This window comes from Dermacentor silvarum, chromosome 3 (genome assembly GCF_013339745.2).
Source record: "Dermacentor silvarum isolate Dsil-2018 chromosome 3, BIME_Dsil_1.4, whole genome shotgun sequence".
Lineage (NCBI taxonomy): Eukaryota > Metazoa > Arthropoda > Arachnida > Ixodida > Ixodidae > Dermacentor > Dermacentor silvarum.
Window position 1 is genome coordinate 118530027 of NC_051156.1, and position 21285 is coordinate 118551311.

The 21285-nt window shown below is 46.7% G+C and overlaps 1 non-coding gene across 1 annotated transcript; it reads left to right on the forward strand.

Moving 5' to 3' along the window:
• The first annotated feature begins 1456 nt into the window (after nt 1-1456).
• Trnai-aau (transfer RNA isoleucine (anticodon AAU)) lies at nt 1457-1530 on the forward strand. The gene has a single exon. It is a non-coding gene; the product is annotated as a tRNA-Ile (tRNA).
• Nucleotides 1531-21285: the final 19755 nt, after the last annotated feature.

The window sequence follows — 21285 nt, forward strand, 5'->3', positions numbered from 1 at the left end:
AGGTATCAAAACGATGCCTTCTTGCAGAGTATTCTGGACATAATTGAAGAACATCTTCGCAAGGCGTTACCAGAGTACATGATGTCATCGTGTTCTACCAACCATGTTCCGGTGAAAGGAATTATGAAAGCCATTCATGCGTATCGTTTACTGAAAACCCACTTTTCAATGAAATATCTTTCGGGTGTAACCAAGAAGAAATTGTACAGAGACTTACTTGATGTGATGTGTCCTGTGCCTGTCTATCGCTCCATACATGTAGGACCAGAACGTGATGTTCTAAAGCGCGTTAAGAAGATGCCTGTTAGAGCATCGACCAAGACATTTTTCTTCCTTCTTCACACCGTCACACTCGCTGTGAAACCCTGGCTGAAAGAAAAAGGTATTTTCGTTCCTTGGGGTACTAATTGTATAGTACCCCAAAAGCCCGAAACCATCGAAAATAATTTCTTAGATAGCTTTGACTCCGTCTTCCTGTGGGACATTTTACAGAGGATATTAAAAAGCCATTTCCCCTTACGCCTCACGGGATTCGATTCTTGCCCTTTAATCAGTCAAGGGAAGTGCCATGCGATCTCCTGATGTTGATAATGCACAGTGTATAGAAAACGCGGCTGGATGTAAGACACGAGCATGTCAAACCACAACCGTCAAAAGTGTACTTCTGGTAGAGAATTATGTACGAATTTAGAACCCAGAATCAGTCGGTATTGCCTTTCTCAAGAACTAATTACGGTTTGAAGCGATTGCAGAACCAAGTGCCGAGAATACTAAACTTGTTATATGCTTCTCATACTGAGCTGAACACGATTACAAGAAATTCTGTTTACAAGAAATTCTGGTTACAATGTCTCGAACCTGTTTTTTATTTTCCGTTTTGTACCGCATTTTTTTATGTACCACTGGATAATGCATGCTGATATTTCGCAGTAAAAACCTGTATAGCGTAAATCTTGGCGTGCATCTTCATTTGCTGTATTTTTGCATATAGAGCCTTACATATGTGCGGGTGAATATATTTCTTAAATATAGACGTTTGTGTATGTTTTGTACTTCTGTAACCCATTTTCGTATTTGTATTTGCTGTAACTGATGCCAAGGAAAAGTGAAGGAATCCCATCAAGCTGCTTTTATGCAGTTTTTGTTCCTTGCTCTTGCATATTTTTCTAGTTTTTCTTGTTTGTAACAAAAGGAGGGAAAATGCGAAAATAAATTTGAAGAAGTTGAAGTCTACAGGGCACTTACCGCGATGTCTACAGGACACTTACCGATGTCCCAGAGTGGTTACTTATGTTTGATCAGCTGCTAACGCAAGAGCCTTACTAACCTAACAACACGAGACGAAGTACCCGTCTAGTTTTTAGAACAATGTAACCAAGTGTATGTATGTTGAATTCCAAGACGAAATTCTGTTTATTGTGCGTGGCGGAATGCGGAAATAAAATATAAAACAGAAAGCCTGCTAGCTCAGTGAGTTAGAGCGTTGTGCTAATAACGCGAAGGTCGTAGGTTCGATCCCTGCGCAGGCCGCAGTGTTTCTTTTTATGCGCGCTCTTCGCCTTCAGTCGTTATTTTCACTTTTAATTTTTCTTTATGTGTAGACGGTTTTTTTGCCTCGCGCCGCCCCCTCGCACGCGCAACAAAAGCGACTCACTGTTGTCGTTTAACTGCTTCAGCCATTCCACACATTCTACTTTTTTTCTACCAGAAGGAAAAATTACCAGCGTCCTTGGGAAGTACGCACAAATTCTGTTGATTCTGAAAACCGACGTTCCCACGAAACATGTGTTTATTGCATCATATAGGCTGATAACCTTAGCGAATGTTGATTACAAACTTTTCATGGCCCAGATGTGCTGGCCAGGCGACTTCAAACTGTTATTAAAGAAATCATAGGACCCCATCAAACCTGTGGCATCAAAGGCAGATCTATAACGACGAGTATTCACGTTACAGGGAATATTTTGGACTGCTGTGAAGATTTTGAGAGTAGGCTAGCGATGCTACAAATAGATCTCGAGAAGGCCTTTGACCACGTGACTCACAAGATACTTTTGTGTATTTTCGACTACGTAAAACTGGGACCTGTGGTTTTGGAGGCGGTGCGAAAGGCGTACACGGGATGCACTACGAAGATTATAGTCAATAAACAACTCCACGAAAGTAACTCGAAAACTTTTAATTGTCATGAGATCAAGGGCGTATCGCAGAACCATTTGTTTTCACGAGCGCCGAGAACTCGAAATTTATAGTTACTATTGTAGTCCTAGTGCCTTGATTTTCGTGCAACAAACTGTTACCCGTGTTCTTGTTTTCTTCTGCTAGATTTATTACCTTACAATGTAAGGGTAAACGCAAAGTTTCAGCTTGCTTCATCCATTGTTATACAGATATAATATAATATTAAATGCCCTACACCCCTTGCTGTTAAATTTCCTGTTTATTCCTCACCTGCGCCAACACTAGACAAACGTGAAATGCTTGGTTAGATTATTCACGCCACGTTAGCCAATGTTATAGGGCTCCGAAACGCCAATGTTAACTAAAGGGGTCGTGAACCGCGTCTCGGGCTTGGTGAAAATACATAGTCCGCGGATAGCATACGCTGCTGTGAACATCTCAGCCAAGTTTTGCAGTTGTGCGCAGCGCGTGGAGCTCGCAAGCGGAGCGGGAAGTCACCTTTCTCTCAAACGCTCTCTTTTCAAGATAAGCCTGCTTCTAAATCTCTTCTGGACGCCTTATTTCGTAATATATCAGATTTCCATACGCGGCTGCGATTGGCCAATGGCTGACATCAACCAAGAAGGGTATTTGGATCAGTGCGCTTCGTCCTACTGTTTCTGTGTATATTTATTGACGCAGTTAAATAAAGAGGCTGAAGTAAGCGAAAATCGTATTTAAAATTTCGATAATATTTGCGTACTTCCGGAAGAAGCCGACTATCGTCTACTCGCGCTCGTCCCCGGCCATCCGCGTAGGAATTAAACTTTGGCCACCCTGCTTATCGGAGTCGCAGCCGTCGGGTCTCGTTAATTTCGACTAGTTTTAAACACTTAATTGCATCTAACCACGTGAAACTTAAATTCAGACCACACGCACGCCTGCCAGCGCGTGCTCACTCCTGGTCGCTCCTGGTTCGACGCCTTGACAGACTTCGCTTCGTAATGAGCTAGTGATAGTGCTTCAAAATGTGGGAGTTGGATGTGGCTACTATCCGTCGGTGAAGCTGGTGCATGACAACGCCGGTCCGCACCGCGTGGCACGGCCAGACAGGAGCGGATGAGCGCGGGCCCGCACTCAAGCCCTGTCGTGCGCAATGTACACGCTGCGCACACTCACTGCCGTTGCATGTAGATGCGGTCTGCTACGTAGCGGAGATACCGCGGCCGCCGCGGAGTGCCACGATGAGTCAGCTGGCTCTGCGCATTGCGGCTCGCTGAGGACAATCGCGTTTGGTTGACTATTGGCGCGTCGTAGGCACCCCAACCGGAAGTAGTGGCGTCTACGTGGACATGCAAAATCAAATTTGAACGGCGCGCCACGGTGACGTTCAGTATAGGCGGAGCGTTGTGGGCATGCCCTGCTGCGCCGTAGACTTCGCAGTGTAAGGCATTGAAGAAAGAGCGGAAGCACTGCGAAATGATGTGTTTGATTCTCGGCTTTTGCTGAACGCGTTGAAGTACTTTTTGCGGTAGACTATTTATGAAATAGCCTAATTTAACTTCAAATGCATTTCTCCACTTAGATAAAAAGTGCTTCAGGGACCCTTTAAATTTTATTTAGGTATGTCAAGCGAGCGTCGACTAGAAAGCCAGTCAGCTCAACGTATCATGTGGAGTGGTCACCACGGAGCAATCAATGCTGGTAAAAAAATAGGCCAGAGAACGCGCATATCCACTAAAACGCTCAAGTTAGTACGACTTTTCATCTCTCTTCCTGAAAGCATAATTGCCCCTGCTGGTAAGCTACGGCAAATATCAACGACAAACGCCAGTAAAAATGACTGTTCGGTTGGCCTGACGGTCGCTTTTGACGCCCCCAAGCAACACAGCGGACATGAGATACGTCATAGTAGAGGGCTTTCGGATAATTTCGACAACCTGAAGATTTTTAATCGGCCCCCACTGTTTGTTACACGAGCGTTTTACTGCATCGGCTGTTAATGTCAGTTTAGAAATATACCTGCCTGGTTCACCTTCGCACCATAATGGCGCAAAAGACACGAACGAATGAGAATTCAATAGAAGCGATCTTGGCAAATGCCGATTTTTCTTCCGTACGAAGAAAAATATTTTAGTAGGACGTTCTGGCGGGCTAGTTGGTTCATAGTTTTTAGACGTTTATAAACGTTAGACGTTTAGAGTTTATAAACGTTTAGAAGAAAAATATACTCTAGCACCTAATGTTTTTTTTTTCCTTCTTTACCGCAGCTGCAGTTTTTGTCGAGGTTAGTGGCAAACTTCCATCACCTGGCATGGCGGCATTTGGCCCACTTTAAGCCGAACATGTAGCCGTGTCTAACCCATTTGCCCCCTTCACTAGAAGGGGGCAAATGGGTGTTGTAGACGTTTAGGATGCTTTATCGCACCTGGGCAGCAAATTGCGGGCGTTATATTATAAAAAATAACACGGTGAGACAAGCCACGCGGTGACAGATTGAGCGAACTCTCCATTGTAGAGATGCCGCTATCACCATTGCCTTTAATTTTTGTTGGTTTAGAGAACATACAGCAGCATATATGCTGCTATCACTCACGCATCAATGCCCGCAGACGTGCAATTCGTGCGATAAATAATTAAGCAATTATTAACGCATTACACGTGCGTGAGCTTCTCGGTGGTGGAGAGAGAGACAGGTAAAAGCAAAGAAGAGAGAGGGAGGCTAACGAGTCGATAACGCCGGTTAGCTAGCCTGTACTGGGCAAGGGGAAAAGGGGCGTAAGGGAAAGTGGGACTAGAAAGAGGAAAGAGGGGACACGGAACATTGCCTGCACGCAGGTGGATGCTAAAGACAATAAATGGTCACTGAGGTCGGTGCACATCAAGAACTGCAGCAGTACACGGATAGCATTTTGCTCCAGCGACGAATGTGGTCACGGTTAGAGTACCTCTGACTCAGAAAATGGTCTGGACGCCATCCGGTTCTTCAAATTGCTGAATTTAAGCCAAGAAATAGTCAGGTCCCGTCTGCTTATTAAAAATTCTAGTACTAGTGGTCTTGCACCACGTTCGACATATCAGTCCTTGAAATGTGCCACCAAATAAAGTGGCTGCAGTACATTGTGCTTTGTCGGGGAGTAATGTTCGCCTTTATGTTATACTTGAGCAGGCCTAATTGCGGTAAATGCTTAGTCTTATTTTTAAAATATTGTCGCGAGAGGAAAAGGCAGGCAGTCAGTTCCGAGCGAACGGCTGTTTACTGTTTTGGCCGCAGCAGCCAACAACACTTCTTCGTCCTCGTTCTCTAGCGTTACCAACGCGTGGCATTACCCCTCCCTCCAAAAAAAAAAAGAGGCATTGTCTCGATGTCGCTGCACGAAAGAACAGTGAAAGTTAAGCCACGAAAGTGCGTGACGGGTTAAATACCACAGGGAGAAAATAAAAGAAATGAAAAAGACAACGGACGTGAGCACAGGCACCGCACCACAAAGTTTGTGAACTGGCATCAGCGCGAGTGGTAGGGCTTCATCCTGGAGACGTGAATAATGTCGGAGGAGCGTGGTCTACGCGATTGGTGCGATGATTCTGCTGGGACAACTTCGTAGTTGACTTGACTTATGCGATGAAGAACTATGTAGGGCCCAAAGTAACGGCGCAATAATTTTTCTGAGCGTCCTCGTAGACGTATAGGGGTCCAAATCCACACGAGATCTCCTGGCTTGTATGTTACGACGCGGTGGCGTATGTTGTATCGGCGAGCGTCTTGACTTTGCCGAGATAGAATTCGTTGCCGTGCAAGGTGCCGCGCTGCTTCAGCACGCTGAACAAAAGCGTCCGTATCTGGGGCGGTCGTATCAGACGAAGTTGGTAGAAGCATCACGTCGAGCATAGTGACGACGTCGCGTCCGTAGACCAGACGAAAAGGAGGAAACCCGGTGGTTTCTTGAAGCGCAGTGTTATACGCAAATGTCACATACGGGAGCAGCTCGTCCCAATTCTTGTGATCCGTGGCGACATACATGGAAAGCATATCTGCAATCGTTTTGTTGAGACGCTCAGTTAACCCATTGGTCTGTGGGTGGTACGCAGTTGCCGTACGGTGCGTTGTACCACTCAGCTGCAGAATATCTCTGACCAACTGCGCAGTGAAGGCCGTACCACGGTCTGTGATGACGACAGATGGAGCACCATGTCGCAGGACGATATTTTTGACGAAGAAGTTGGCAACATCCGAAGCAGTAGCTCGTTGAACGGCTTGGGTTTCGCAATATCTGGTCAAGTAATCGGTGGCGACAACAATCCAGCGGTTGTCAGCTGAAGACTTGGGAAACGGGCCGAGTAAATCCATCCCGACCTGTTCAAAAGGTGAGCAAGGAGGTCGTACAGGCTGAAGCAGACCGGCTGGTTTCATTGGTGGAACTTTGCGACGTTGGCAATCACGACAAGTTCGGACGTACTGCTTCACGCTTTTTGTGAGTTTTCGCCAGTAGTACTTCTTCTTGATCCTTGCCAGAGTACGCGTGAAACCAAGATGCCCGGACGTGGGTTCGTCGTGGCATGCACGTAAAATGTCGTCGCGGAGAGAAGCGGGAACAACGAGTAGAAAAACGGTTTCCGTGGGATGAAAGTTCCGCTTGTAGAGGATGTCGCTGCGTAGGCAGAAAGAGGACACGTGACGCGCGAACTGCCGCAGGGGGTTGTTGGCGGCGTCGTTCAAGGTATTCAATCAGGGGTTGCAGCTCTGAATCCTGGCGTTGCTGTTGAGCGAGGTTTGGAGATGGAAGACTACAAAGAAAACCGCAGTCCTCGTCAGTATCTGTTGGTGCGGGTTCGACGGGGGCGCGGGAGAGACAATCGGCGTCAGTGTGTTTCTGACCAGACTTATAGACAATTGTCATGTCAAATTCCTGTAGCCGAAGGCTCCATCTTGCGAGACGTCCCGAAGGATCCTTGAGATTCGCCAGCCAACAAAGAGAGTGGTGATCGCTGACGACTCGGAAGGCGCGTCCGTACAAGTATGGCCGGAACTTCTGGATAGCCCACACGACCGCCAGACATTCTTTTTCAGTTGCTGAGTAGTTTTTTTCAGCAGCAGACAACGTGCGGCTCGCATAGGCAATAACGCGCTCAACACCAGCTTGAAATTGTACGAGTGTGGCTCCGAGACCAACGTTGCTAGCATCAGTATGCACTTCTGTGTCGGCCTCTGTGTCAAAATGACCAAGGATCGGTGGTGTCTGTAGACGTCGTTGAAGGTCGTGGAAAGCGTCGGATTGAGCCGGGCCCCAAATAAATGTCACGTCGTTCTTGATGAGTCGTTGCAAAGGTTCGGCAATCTCAGAAAAATTTGGCACAAAACGGCGGTAATAAGCACAAAGCCCTAGAAATCGGCGTACATCGTGCTTTGTCTTCGGTATCGGGAACAAACGAACTGCCGTGGCTTTGTCAGGGTCAGGGCGAATATAGGTGTTGCTGACAATATGACCCAGAAATTTAAGCTCCTCGTATCCGAAGTGACATTTTTCGGGCTTCAGAGACAGGCCGGCGGTGCGGATGGCCTGAAGAACAGCCTCAAGCCTCTCGATGTGCTGCTCAAACGTGGTTGAAAAAACAACTACATCGTCTAAGTAGACTAAACACGAGTGCCACTTGAGGTCAGATAAAACTGTGTCCATCATGCGTTGAAATGTGGCCGGAGCGGAACACAGTCCAAAAGGGAGGACCTTAAATTCATAGAGGCCGTCCGGTGTTATAAACGCCGTTTTTTCCCGGTCCCGTTCGTCAACTTCAATCTGCCAGTACCCGCTACGTAGATCCATTGAAGAAAAGTAACGGGCATGCCGCAGACGATCCAAGGAGTCGTCAATCCGAGGAAGTGGATAAACGTCCTTTTTCGTGATCTTGTTCAGTTTGCGATAATCTACACAGAATCGTAGTGAACCGTCTTTCTTCTTAACTAGTACAACAGGTGATGCCCAAGGACTTGTCGATGGTTGAATGGCATCATCATCCAGCATTTGCTTAACTTGATGACGAATAGCATCCTGTTCTCTCTGTGACACGCGGTAAGCATGTTGGCGAACAGGTTGGACGGTCGGTTCAGTGATGATTCTGTGCTTGGTTAGAGGAGTCTGCTTGACCTTCGAGGTGGTGGCAAAACAGTCGTTAAATGATGATAGTAGGCTGAGGAGCCTCTCCTGTTGGGGTTGTTTCAGCTGTGGATTGACGTTGATGTGACTGGTCAAGTCCACATCGCTGTTTTCCTGCATCGAGATTGTCGTTACCGAAACACATGCGTTGGACTCGTCCACTGTTTCAAAGTAGGCAATGGTGGTATGCTTCGCAAAGTGCTTGTATTCGCCGCTGAAGTTAGTAACTAGGATTGTGGTTTGCCTATTTTGGAGCTCTACGAGACCTCGTGCGACGCCGACTTCTCGATCCAGCAAAATGGTGAGGTTACCTTCGGCGATGCCCATATCTAGGTGGTCTTGAGGGCACTCAACAAGGACGAAGATGCTACTTCGAGGCGGTAACGTTACGCAGTCATCGACCACGCGTAAAGCCGCGCGATGATGTTCATCCTTAACACCAGAATCCGAAGAAACATTCTTCGAAAAAGTCACGAACAAGTCACGCAGATTAATGATCGCCCCATATTCCTGAAGAAAATCCATGCCCAATATAACCAGTCGAGAACACTTGGGCAGCACAAGGAAAGACGCTACGAAGGTCGAAGTATAAATTGTAAGTCTGGCGGTGCATCGTCCAATGGGTGACACGAGGTGTCCTCCAGCCGTGACCAGATGTGGGCCGTCCCACGCTGTCAGCACTTTGCGTAACCGATTGGCCAGCGAGGCACACATAACCGAGTAATCAGCTCCCGTATCGACAAGTGCAGTCACCGGATAACAGTCGACGGAAACAGTAATAACAGCAGAAGCTCTTTTGGCGGTTTCGAAGGAAGGCGTCAGCGGTACGTCGCGAGGGGGTGGCGTCGGCGGAGGATATTTCACGGTTCGCATGACAGCGGCCTCACCCCCGGAGGTCGCCGTTTTCAGTTTCCCCGGCGCGGGCTTCCGCCGGTGACTCCAGTGGAATCAAAGGCGGGTCGAGCGCGGTTTCGTGATGTGTGCCGACGAGGTGACGGCGACCGCGACTGTCTTCTCTGAGGGACAGGAGGAAGACGGTTGCTTTCCAAGTACTCCTCGATTTCCTGTGGGCGTTCGCCATAGCGCGGGCAACGGGCGTCCGGATGGTATCCCCGCAAACCAATCCGTCGGTAATGGCAGTCGCGATAGAAGTGTCCAGCCTCCCCACAGTGATAACACAACGGACTATTGTCGGGAGCGCGCCATACCGTTGACTTCCGCGGACCAGGACGAAAGTCTGATTGGAGAGTCGTGCGGTGGCTTGGGCTTGGGAAGCGTCGAGGGGGCCCTGTAGGTGGATGCGTGAAACGGGCCGTCGACGGCGTAGAAACCCGAAGAGCATCGGCGTACGAGAGCGTGGGTGGTTCGGTGCGCGTTGGTGGAGAGGGATGAACCACCTGCCTAATTTCCTCCCGAATGACGTCCGTAAGAGCCGCGGCACTCGGAGGTGCCGATCCATAATGCCTCTGGAGTTCTTCTCGAACAACCTGCCGTATTAGTTCGGTAAGGGACTCCCTGTCATCCCTTGCAGGTACAAGCGAGCATGCCGCAGTCATGGTGGTCTGGCGTTCATACTGCGATAGCCGCTGCCGAAGCATGCGCTCCATGACTGTTGCCTCACGGACGAACTGAGACACCGTTGTAGGAGGATTGCGCACGAGGCCCGCGAAAAGCTGTTCTTTTACGCCTCGCATTAACATGCGCACCTTCTTGTCTTCTGGCATTAGTGGGTCGGCCCGACGGAACAATCGTGTCATGTCTTCTACGAACATGGCGACGGTTTCGTTCGGCATTTGGAACCTGGAAGATAGTGCCTGTTCGGCTCTTTCTTTCCTTTCGGGGGTACTGAAGGCGTCACGAAGCAGGCAGTAAAACTCCTGCCAGCTGGTAAACGAAACTTCGTGGTTCTCGTACCATACCCTTGCCGCGTCTAAAAGGGAAAAGTAGACGTTCTTCAACTTACGGCGATCATCCCAGTCATTAAAGGTGGCGACCCGGTCGAAATGGTCTAACCAGTCTTCTACGTCCTCAAAGGCGTCGCCGTGGAACGGGTTAGGCGTGCGAGGCGCGTTGACAATGCAAGGTACAGCAGCATTTGGGATCTCCTCGGTTTGGGTTGCGGTTGTTGTTGCCATCTTCCTCGCAGAGTTTGCCAGGGGACTGTACTGCGGTGGAAGACCTTGGAGGCGACGGCTGCTTCGATGGATTTCTACAGTCTCTGAGGTACTGGCGTTGGTAGCTTCTGGTTCAGGACCAGCAGGCATAGGGCGTATGTGTACCCAGCACTTCCACCAGTTTGTCGCGAGAGGAAAAGGCAGGCAGTCAGTTCCGAGCGAACGGCTGTTTACTGTTTTGGCCGCAGCAGCCAACAACACTTCTTCGTCCTCGTTCTCTAGCGTTACCAACGCGTGGCAATATGTTTGCATGTAAAAAATAAAAACGATGAAAAGCGTAAGACATAGTGCGACATAAACTAAGCACAAGGGATGTTTCGCAGGAACGATGCAATCATCACTGTCTTTACTGATCTTTACTGATCACGCTTGTAGCGATAATGTTGTCTTCCCACTCGTCCATGTTGTTCCCACTGCTTTCAATAGGGAACCAACCCAATCAAATAACAAGAGCGAACACGTTGCTTTCGACAGAACCTTCGCAACTTCCACAAGGATTTCAAGAAATTACTACAATATGTGGAAAAGTGTTGGTAACGATCACTCGAGCATGTCTCTAAAATAAGACAAAAAACTGGCTCTATTTTCACATCTCATGGGCCTGGATGTGCACTAGGCATTTCTCACCCCTTCACCCTTTCTCTGCCCTTCTTGCCAAAATGGACTTGGGTTCTGAAAAAAAAACAAAGTTTATGTACCTCCCTTTCTAACACTAAACATTGCTTAAAATTCGCTACTATTGTCCCAAAAACTGTAGCGTGAATTTTATATAATGTAGGAGTTGGGGGAACACTGTAATATAGAGTAACATGGCGTATCACAAATACCAAAATGTTTCACCTTTGTGAAACATCGTCCGTAATGATGAAGACTAAACTGCCAATTTGTCAGAACGGTGTAGACGACTTTTGCTTTACTAATATAATTAAAAAAGAAACAATATATGGTGACAGAAGCAATCCTGTGCTTACATTCAGATTGTAATTTTAGATATCCAGCATTGTTCGAAAAATCAAGCATCACCTAATTTTCCTATAGCACTAGTATGCACTTCGTCCATGTTACGCCTGCAAATTTTCTAGTTCTCAGCGCTCGTGAAAAAAAAAACAAAAAAAAACAAATAATGTGACGCTACCTTATTCGCAACTCAAATCAACATTAGGGGACGCTGCGAAAGCTGGCCCGGTCTGGCTACACTGTGGTTGCGAAGTCCAAGGGTCCAACCGGCCACTAAGGCTCCATGGATGGTGCCGTGCCAGGTGCCGGGAGAAGAAGTCCAGTGAGATGAGAAAACAGTTTTATATACAAATATACATGTGGTATTTTACAAGAAGGGCTTCATGATATTTGAGCCGTCTACATGCTAACATCTTTGCATGTTCTAGCGTTTACATCTCCGAGCGTCTACATCGTCGAGCATCCCTCACAACACTCGAGTCCCGCTGTTTTATCCCTTTCGTTTCCCTCTTTCACTTGACGAGGGAATACACTTTAGTTCTGCTTTAGCCAATGACAATCTTCGACCACTTCGCCACATCCCGCCCATGATGTGCCCCCGTTCCACCGGGCACCACCTCCAATGTCACCTGATCGCCCCCGCACACAAGGCAACGGGTGACACCTTGGGAACCAAACGTTGATGTGGGGTTATTACCTCATGCAATATATGGTCATTGATACATTTGACAGCAATCTTTCTAAATGTGGTTTTTGGGCACTGGATGGGACACACAGAAGAAGAAATGCGCACACATCATCACAGCACTGCAGCTTTTCTACTGATTTAGAATGTTATGCTGATGATCTTGTTGACTACGACTTCTGTGTCTCGGTTATGTTTTGTTCAACAAAAATCTCTTCCAGATCAGGCCTTGGGTCCCTGCCGCCACTTAGCTGCAGAGGTGTGGCGTGTGCATGGGGCACAAAAAGAAACTTATGCAAAATATGTATGCACTTGAACCCATCCGGACATAATGCCATGTGAAGCTGCCTGTCCCTCCTCCACATGTTCCAGTGACTGATGCCGCGCAGATGTTGCAGATCCTCCAAAACAGTGCTCCAAGTTCTGCTATTGTAGTGCTCGAGTAAGAGTATACCAGTAACGCCTTTGTGAACCTAACTCATCTCTATTGAATGATACACTACAGCTGTTACACTGTAGCTGATGTTCTTCCCATGTAAAGTGCAACTAAGATAGCAGCCACGCCTTAGTGCTAAATTTTATTTTTGCATGTTTTACATATCTGTTTCGTTATGTAATCCAAAGAGGCTGCAGCAGTGCAAGCACTTGTAAAGTCATAGAGAAGGAACCAGCCAATAAAGCGCATCATCCTCAGAACAGCCAAATTGGCACAGTGGCTGTAGTGTCCTGCTGCTGAGCATGAGTTCACAGCTTTTATTCAGGATGGGGCAGTCACATTTCAATAGAGGTTAAATGCGAAATCCAGTCTTAGTTAGGCTCACGTTAAAAATCACAGGTGGCCGAAATTAATTGTGAGCCGTGCACTACAGTGTCTCGTATGGCCTGGGGGTTGCTTTGGGAGCTGCGACACAGTGAAATAATCAGATTATCTGCAAGGACCACTTGTAACATTTAGTTGGCGCACAATGGCCGCTGTAGCTTTTTCTGAATAAATGGGGGCAACCAACACATAGTAGCACTAACCAAAAGCTGTAGCCTAAACAATCGTTACCAGAAGAAATTTATTTTGATGTTAACAAAGGCAAGATGGCAAGCTTGATTAGCCACCTGCCTGCTTGTCCATGATCTATTTATTGTTTTGTTGAAAACTGCTATCCCCTTGCATGAGCTGAACAGTGAAAGTATACCATGAAGTGAGTGAATGCATTGCTCATACAAAAACTGACAAGTTGGTGCATGTCCTAAGCGAGATTTTTGTAGGTTTTATATTCAGACAACATTCACCACAAATTATAGTAAATCTGAGTGTTTGTTCAAAACTAGTAGAGCCAAGCTAATGTCCTAGTATGGTTCTCTTTCTTTAGCTCATTTGACAAGACCGGGCTGTGACCTCCACCCCTTTTCTCACACTGTAAAGTTGAGCAGCCTTGTAACATTTAGGAGGAGGTACAGGATTCTTCCTCCACAGGACCAGTGAATTTGAATGAACTGAAAGCACTTTTTGTCCTTCTGTATTCATGTTCCGAGAACCATCTATGTGACGCTAATTTAGGTTACTGCAGGAACTATTGTTCCAAGCAGCTTTATATGAAGAAACACATTATCTATGCAAATTTAGGAGGCAGTTGTAGTATGGTACTGACTATTTCGTTTTTGGGCGCATGATTGCCATAAGAGCCGCATATGCTAGTAGGTTGATGGTAAAAACTTCATTACAGTATGTTGTTTTATTTGTTGCCACTACTATATTTCTTATTGCTACGCAGAAAACGCAGAAGATGGCAAAACAGCTCCAAAACAGAGTCTCGGACCAAGAATGGTGAGTTCTGCTCGTGTCATGTGTTACCATGCAGTGAAAGTCTCACGTTTTATTGTGCCTGTCCTGTGCACTGGGGCATGCTCCTAAACCATTAAGAAGAACTGAAGTGTCTACATCTTAAATAAAATTCAAAGGCAGGGCATCTTGCTGACTCGAAAACTTTCACATATGAATAAATATATAATTTCAGAATAAATTGTGGGTAATACAGAGGAAAATTATCTTGTATTGTGACATTAGGTCCAACAGAAACTACTATACTATAAATGTATAACTAACACTTTAAAAAAGCTGTAGCAGTGTAGCTGTAATGCCTATGTGCATTGCTATTTTCTGTGTACTTCGTCTAAGAGCTGTTCTTCCAAAATTTGAACTAAGCGGTCGCTGTTTGCATGTCTCAGTGTATTCCTGAGCATCACATTGTAGTTCTACGTATGTGCACCAGTGTTAAAGAATTGTTAGTGTGACAGGAGTACTGTAAGTACGGTACCACATAATAGATAGGAAAATTTTACCACGGCAAAGGAATTTGTCCGTTGCTTCCGGTTTGAGGGGTGGCTGTACTGCTCCTTACAATATTACTTGTATCATGGCTTGGGTGGCAGATATGATTTTTTTCTAAGTCACCTGCCATGCTGGCTGTGTAGCTGTTCTGCTGTCGACCACATGATCATGCATTCAGTTTCTGACTGCAACAGCTGCACTGCTATGAAGGCAGAATGAAAACGTCTCTTTGTACTTAGACTTGCATGCGATTTAATAGCCGATATGCATGGAATTTAAGCAGAGCCGTCAAATATGGTGCTTTTCGTGCCTTTCATAGCTCCATTGCAGCTCTGGTACAGGAAATCCTACCAAATACCGTTTCTCGTTAGATGTTTTATCTGTATCTTCATCCTTGCATAGCCTTTGTGAAAAACTGTATTACAGTCGCTGTTTGGCCGGTCTGAAAGGTGATGGTGTACTTTTGTCATCTCATCTAGGAGTTGTGTCGAACGCTCCTTGTGTCGAATTGTTAGGTGGCTGGCATTTCTTATCACGTGTTCTATAAGGATCTATGCTCGTAACAATTGCTTGCATGCACTTAAATTATTACGCTGTAAGTTTCTCTTCAACAATAAAAAACTTTAAATTATTCATTACCATACATGCGTCAGACAAATTGATATTGACATAGACTGCCATTCTTGCTTGTTTGTCACCACCAGTCTGGATACTGGCCCACATTGGTGTATTTCGCTCCACGGAAAGACATACATTCCTTTCCTGGAAGAGCCTTCACACCTTATTATGAAGCGGAGACCGTGATCACAGTTAATTAAGCATAATTCCTTCGAGAGTGCAGAAAGGCCAAAAATTACAAAGCAGTAAAATGGAAGGTGACATAGCAGATTACACAGCAATTTGGCATCCTCCTTTTGAAAGCATCTTTTTTCTTTGTGACATTCTTTAGTTTTTAGAAGCCACCAGCCTGCTGCTCTCCCCACAATAATAGGATTCATTATTTGCTACAACTACATGTAGCCTACATGAGAGGGCATACTATGGTAGCAGTTGCACTTGGACACTGTTGAGGCAAGTAAACAATACTGAATATCTTTTTTCTTCTCGGCCTAAATGAGCCGGTGGCAACAACTTTCAGTACCGAGCTCACTAATCTAGAAATGGTGCCTCCCCCACCAGTGTAAGCTCTCCGCTAGATATAGTTGGTTATTAAGCACATGCTACTGTGAGCTTCAGGCTTTTCAGTAGCATTTCCTATATTATAAATTTTGCATAAGTTGCACTTGAATAACTTTTTTGTGATATTCATAGCTGCAGAATTGCGATTTTGGTGCAGACTTATTACTCTGCAGTTGCTTTCTTTCTCCTGAACCTGATACAGGTCTGTGTTTATGTTTGCAGCTAAACAAGCCTGCCGTTCCACCCCACTTCCTATGTTGAAAATGCTGAGGGTTCAAGCAAATGAACTGAAGCAGAAGGCACCAGAAGAAGTCATGCTGCATGTGTGTGAATTGTATGATGGAAAGCGTGCCGAGAGTCAGATTGAATCCTTGACACGGGGACAGTCGAATGCTCCAGAATGGCACAGATATTGAAAGGGCCTGGTAACTGCAAGCATTGCTCATGCTTGTATGACTCGACCAAAGACTTTTCTTTGTTCGAAAGGTGTGGCCAACATTGACCCGTTTCTTATGCTTATTTTAAGAAGCATAACTGTTACAACACCAGCAATGCATGTTGGGATTTCGAAGGAAAGTGCAGCGCATGTTGCATACAAGACATGGCAAGAAGCACTGGAGCACACACTTGAAGTGCGTCAGAGAGGCCTCGTTTTGTGCGAGGAATTTCACTTCATAGGCTGTTCCCCTGACGGTTATGTAATTTTTTCATGCAAATGCTGCGAGGGCAAGGAAGTCCTCTTGGAGAATAAATGCCTAACGAAGCTGGACAACTTATTCAAAAACTACAATACCTTGGAGCCTAAATTAGAGCATTGTACACAACTTAACGTGCAAATGGCAGTGTGTCATGTGAAGGAGGCCCATTTTTTTGTTGATTTTGTGACATATCTTCTTGTTGTGCTGTTGTACACTACAACAGCTGTGTCTTTGATGAGTTCAAGGATGCAATCATTAGCGTATGCAAGGAACGAGTGATATCAGAGCTCCTCTTGAGGATAAGCCACTGATGTCGTTCTTGCTGGCACAGACTGCTGATAAATTTTAAAGGGACTGTCAACCAATTTTAATGTCACCTTTTTTTCTTCTACTTCTCCCAAGTGTGACGAGAAGCTTACCGGTCAGAGTGTCCAATCATACAGTGGCAACTCGTAAAGAGCCATGAAACATTTTATCAGAATTTTATATCTGCAGTGAGCAAATAGGAAACACGATCGAAACATTGAGAGGTGAGCGTGATAGCGATTATACGCTGGCATTGTTGCGAAGGAGACGGCAACTGCGGCCCTAGCTGTAAGAAATGTTTTATCAAGCCGTTCTAGCAGTTCGTGTTTCCTGAAGTGTTTAATTATTTATACAATAATAGCTACATTTCTTCATAGTTTTCAATAGCTTTGGACGTATACAAGTCAATGCTTTTTTTTTCCTTAGCCAAGCCAGTAGTTCTATTTATGTAGTGCTGGCATCCTTTTACGCCACATTTAGTTTAAAACTTCACATGAAGATCACATAACTTTGGCTGCTCACTCACAAACTTGTGTGCATACGAAAGCAGTCATGTGGACCACCATGCATTGAGGATGCCATTTCTTTGCCACTGGACTCATTGCTGCGAAAGCAGCGCCGTTAATTTGAGTGTACTTTTTCTTAGCTCATAATACGCGTAAAATAAGGCAAACGTCTATAGTATAGAGACTGATCTTAAACAGTATGTGGAACTAAATAGCAGGTAACTTACAAAAGTTTCATTGCATGCATGCGAAGTGCCAACGTTTCACCACCAGTTCGCGCCATTTAGTAGGTTTTGTGACTTTTCGTGCCAATTTGAAATTATTTTCACTTAAATTGTAAACAGCCCGCTCGATTCTGTCACTATAAACGATTGTCTTTCATTTACACCTTCTCTTGGCACATTTGGTATGGTTGTCAGTCCCTTTAATGTTTCATCTCTACATTGCGTTTCAGGACTGTTCATATTGTAAAGATTGTATAAAGTGCAATGGTTCATGTGCATGCACCGTTGTAAGCAGAAGAGACCCTATTGTGTGCCAAACTGCAACTTAGCTTCACCCTGTACTGTGGTGCTTGAGGTCACCTACCATCAAGGCTGGCACAGTACATATCCTGTTTTTTTGCCGACATGACTGTTCGCTTCCTAAGGCTCATAGGCTATCGTTTCGCAAGTTGTGCACGAGCAGCTGCGTGATATTAGTGGCGACTCAGGCAGAACTCATGAAACCAACTTTTCTTTATGTTGTTGTCATGAGTGAGTAGACAGCATCAAAGCACTGCGTAGGAGCGTCTGCTCCACACACCATCGAGTCGCCGACAAAGACGGCGATGTTGGCGGGCGGTGGCACGAGCGACCAGACGAGGGAGAAAGAGAATCGACCAATCAGTGGTCGACACGAAACCACAGGCTGTGGTACGAGGAACGAGGAGGGAGAAGAAGAGACTGGGACGCTCGAAGTGGGATCGCTCGGAGACAGGGGTGAAAAGATCGCTGGTGTCGAGGTTGGTGTCGTCGGGGTCCAGACCCGAACCCGAGAGCCTCAACAGAACCAGCATGACCCCGGTTGTCCCTGGAGAGATACGGTGAGCGTAAGGCCCAGTTATTCCTGCGGCAGCTGTTCCTGCCGGCGTTCGTGTTCCTGCTGGCGTTCCTGCTGGCGTTCCTGCTCCTCTTGCTGTTCCTGCCGGCGTTCGTGTTCCTGCTGGCGTTCCTGCTCCTCTTGCTGTTCCTGCTGGCGTGCCTGTTCCTGTTGGCGTTCCTGTTGCTGTTCCTGAGCCGCCGTGCGGAGAGCAGAGGTCACCTGGGGGTGACCAGAGGCCTGGAACGACGCTGGCGAGAGGCGCCAGGGCGAAGCCGCGAGCCAGCGAACCAGTACGGGCGCCGCTCAGCTACAGCGGTCGGACTTGGTCGGTCTTCGACTCCGACAACCTTGGACTCGGACGTCCGGGTTGGCTCTACCGTGCGTCCGCGTCCCTCGCATGCCACTGCCCGCCACGTCGCTACTGCCGTCAACGCAAGTGCTAGTGCACGCCGTCAACGCAAGTGCCCGAGTAACTAAGACTCGATGATTTTTGTTTCTTTGTTTTGATTGAGACTCTTCTCGCGTGGACTAACGGGATTAATTGTACTTTTGGTTTTCATATACTTTCTGTGTGCTGTTTAGTGTTCTTTTCCTCCCTTTCCTTGCTTTGAATATTAAGTTTGTTTTGAAAAAGAAAATGGCTTCGTCTTTCCTGAACTGAGGCTTTGCCTCAGTTAAACAATTCACTCCCGAAGAACCTGACATCACAAAATTTTGTGATGCTTGTGCCTTGGCAAGGTTTTCATGCGCTAGTTTTAGCGTTTTTTCCAATCGTTTCCTTAGGTCCGGTACATATCCGTAAGTGGTCTTCGCTTCCTCATCGAGTTCATCTTTAGTCCACCGCTCCTTCAGGACGCTCAATGGCCCTCTTGCCTGATGACCATATATCAGTTCGAAGGGTGAGAACCCGAGACTTGTCTGCGGCACTTCTCTGTATGCGAAGAGAAGAGGCGCAATGTATCGCTCCCACATCTTCGGTTGCTCTTGAGATAGCTTGCGCAGCATTCCCTTTAGAGTGCCGTTAAACCGTTCAACCAAACCGTTGCACATTGGATGGTAAGGAGTAGAGCTGAGGTGTTTAATAGCAAGCAGTTCATTCACTTCTTCCATTAAAGACGACGTAAAACAAGACGCCTTGTCGCATAGGATTTCTCGTGGAAACCCGATCCTAGAAAACATTTCTAGCAAACCTTCAGCTACTGTAGCTGAATCAATAGCCGCTAGCGGTACAGCGTCAGGGTACCGCGTGGCGAAGTCTACCAATGTTAAGATATAACGGTTCCCTTTACTAGAAGTTGGCGACAAAGGTCCTATGATGTCCACTTCCACTCGCTCGAATGGTGTATCGATGAGCGGCAAGCGACCGAGAGGAGCTTTGCCGAGTTTCCCTTTGGGAAACGTCCTTTGGCAGGAGTTGCACGATCGAACATATCTTTTGATATCTGCCTGGACGCCGGGCCAGAAGAATGCACCAAGTACTTTCTCCGTGGTCTTCTTAATTCCTCCATGTCCGGACAGTGCATTTTCATGCGCGAGTACCAAAACTTGGCTACGAAGTTTCTTTGGGACCACAGCTTGTTGTACCGTCTTTCCGGGACAAAACTGGTAATCGCGATACAAGATCCCTTTATCCATGTAAAACGACTGTGCCGTTGATCCCGCGCCAGGAAACGTTTTGCCGATCTTCTTCCTGCAGACGTCTAAACTCACATCTTGTTCCTTTTGGAACACCTGCCTAGATACTTGAAGCAAGTCCAAGACGGTCGTGCGCTGCTCAGTCGCAACTTTCGCTCCCACCATAACTGGGTTGTGCTTTTCTCCACAGTCCGTCCTTCTACTTCCAGGGAGGTTGCTGGTGCTGCTAGGAGGCTTCCAGGCTGGGTCGGGATCTGTCGGGTCCCGTGATCCTGTAACATTCCCGACTATCACGTCGTATAGTGGGGTTCTCAAACATTTCACGATGGCAAGACCTGAAAAATATGGCGAAGAGATGTGAACCTTTGCTTCCGGCACTTCAATGGTACTTCCATCAGCGAGCAGCAGCGTTGCCTTGGTGCCGATCATCGCGTCATCCGGGACAAGAGACCGGCGTACGACGAGACTGTTGCTGCCCGTGTCGCGTAGTACCGATACCGTTTTTCCATACACTTCTCCTGGCAAAACAGGTAAGTTGTAGAGTCCCGTCGGTTGATTTGGAGACACTTCTGTCGCGTCTTCCCTGTCAAACTTAGGCTCTTCTTTCTTGCATTGAACTTCGACAGGTGAAGAAAGACAAACCGATGCTTCTTTTGCATTGCCCCCTTTTCGTTTGCAGGACTGGGCGTCATGTCCCGTTTTTCGACAGTACCCGCAATAGGGCTGGTTGACCCTTACGCGGCAATCTGATGCTTTGTGTCCTGATTTTCCAAAAACAAAACATTTTATGCTCGACCTCACAGTTTGACCAGCGTCCTTTTTATTGCTTTCATCTTATTTCTCCCGGAAAACAAGCAAGTTGCTTTGTTGCTGGGCTTCCATGAAGTGGTCAGCCGCTTCTGCGATTTTCTCAACCGTCTGACAGTTCCGCTGACGAAGAAACAGTGAAAGACGACTATGGCAGTTATTCGAAAGCTCTTCAGCGACTATTAAGTCCCGAACCGCGTCAAAAGATTTCCCCTGGACACTCATCTCTACCCATCTGTCGAAAAAACTGAAAAGCCTAGTAGCGTACTGCTTAGCAGTTTCATTATCGTAGGGCTTACTGCGACGAAATTTTTCTCGATAGCCTTCGGCAGTACAACGATAGCGCTGGAGCAATGCCATCTTGACCTTGTCATAGTCCATCGACTCCTCAGGCGACAAGCGGCCAAACACCTTCAATGCTTCCCCATCCAGACACAAACTCAGTGCCGTGGCCCATTTCTCTTTAGGCCATTCCTGCCCATTTTCGACACGCTCAAATCTCTTTAGATAAGCGTCTAAGTCGTCTCGATTCTCATTAGACACAGGAATTAAGTTGTGAGGGTTCACAAAAGATAAGCGACTTCTTTCCGATTCGCGGCTAGGAGTTGCCAATTCTGTGCCAC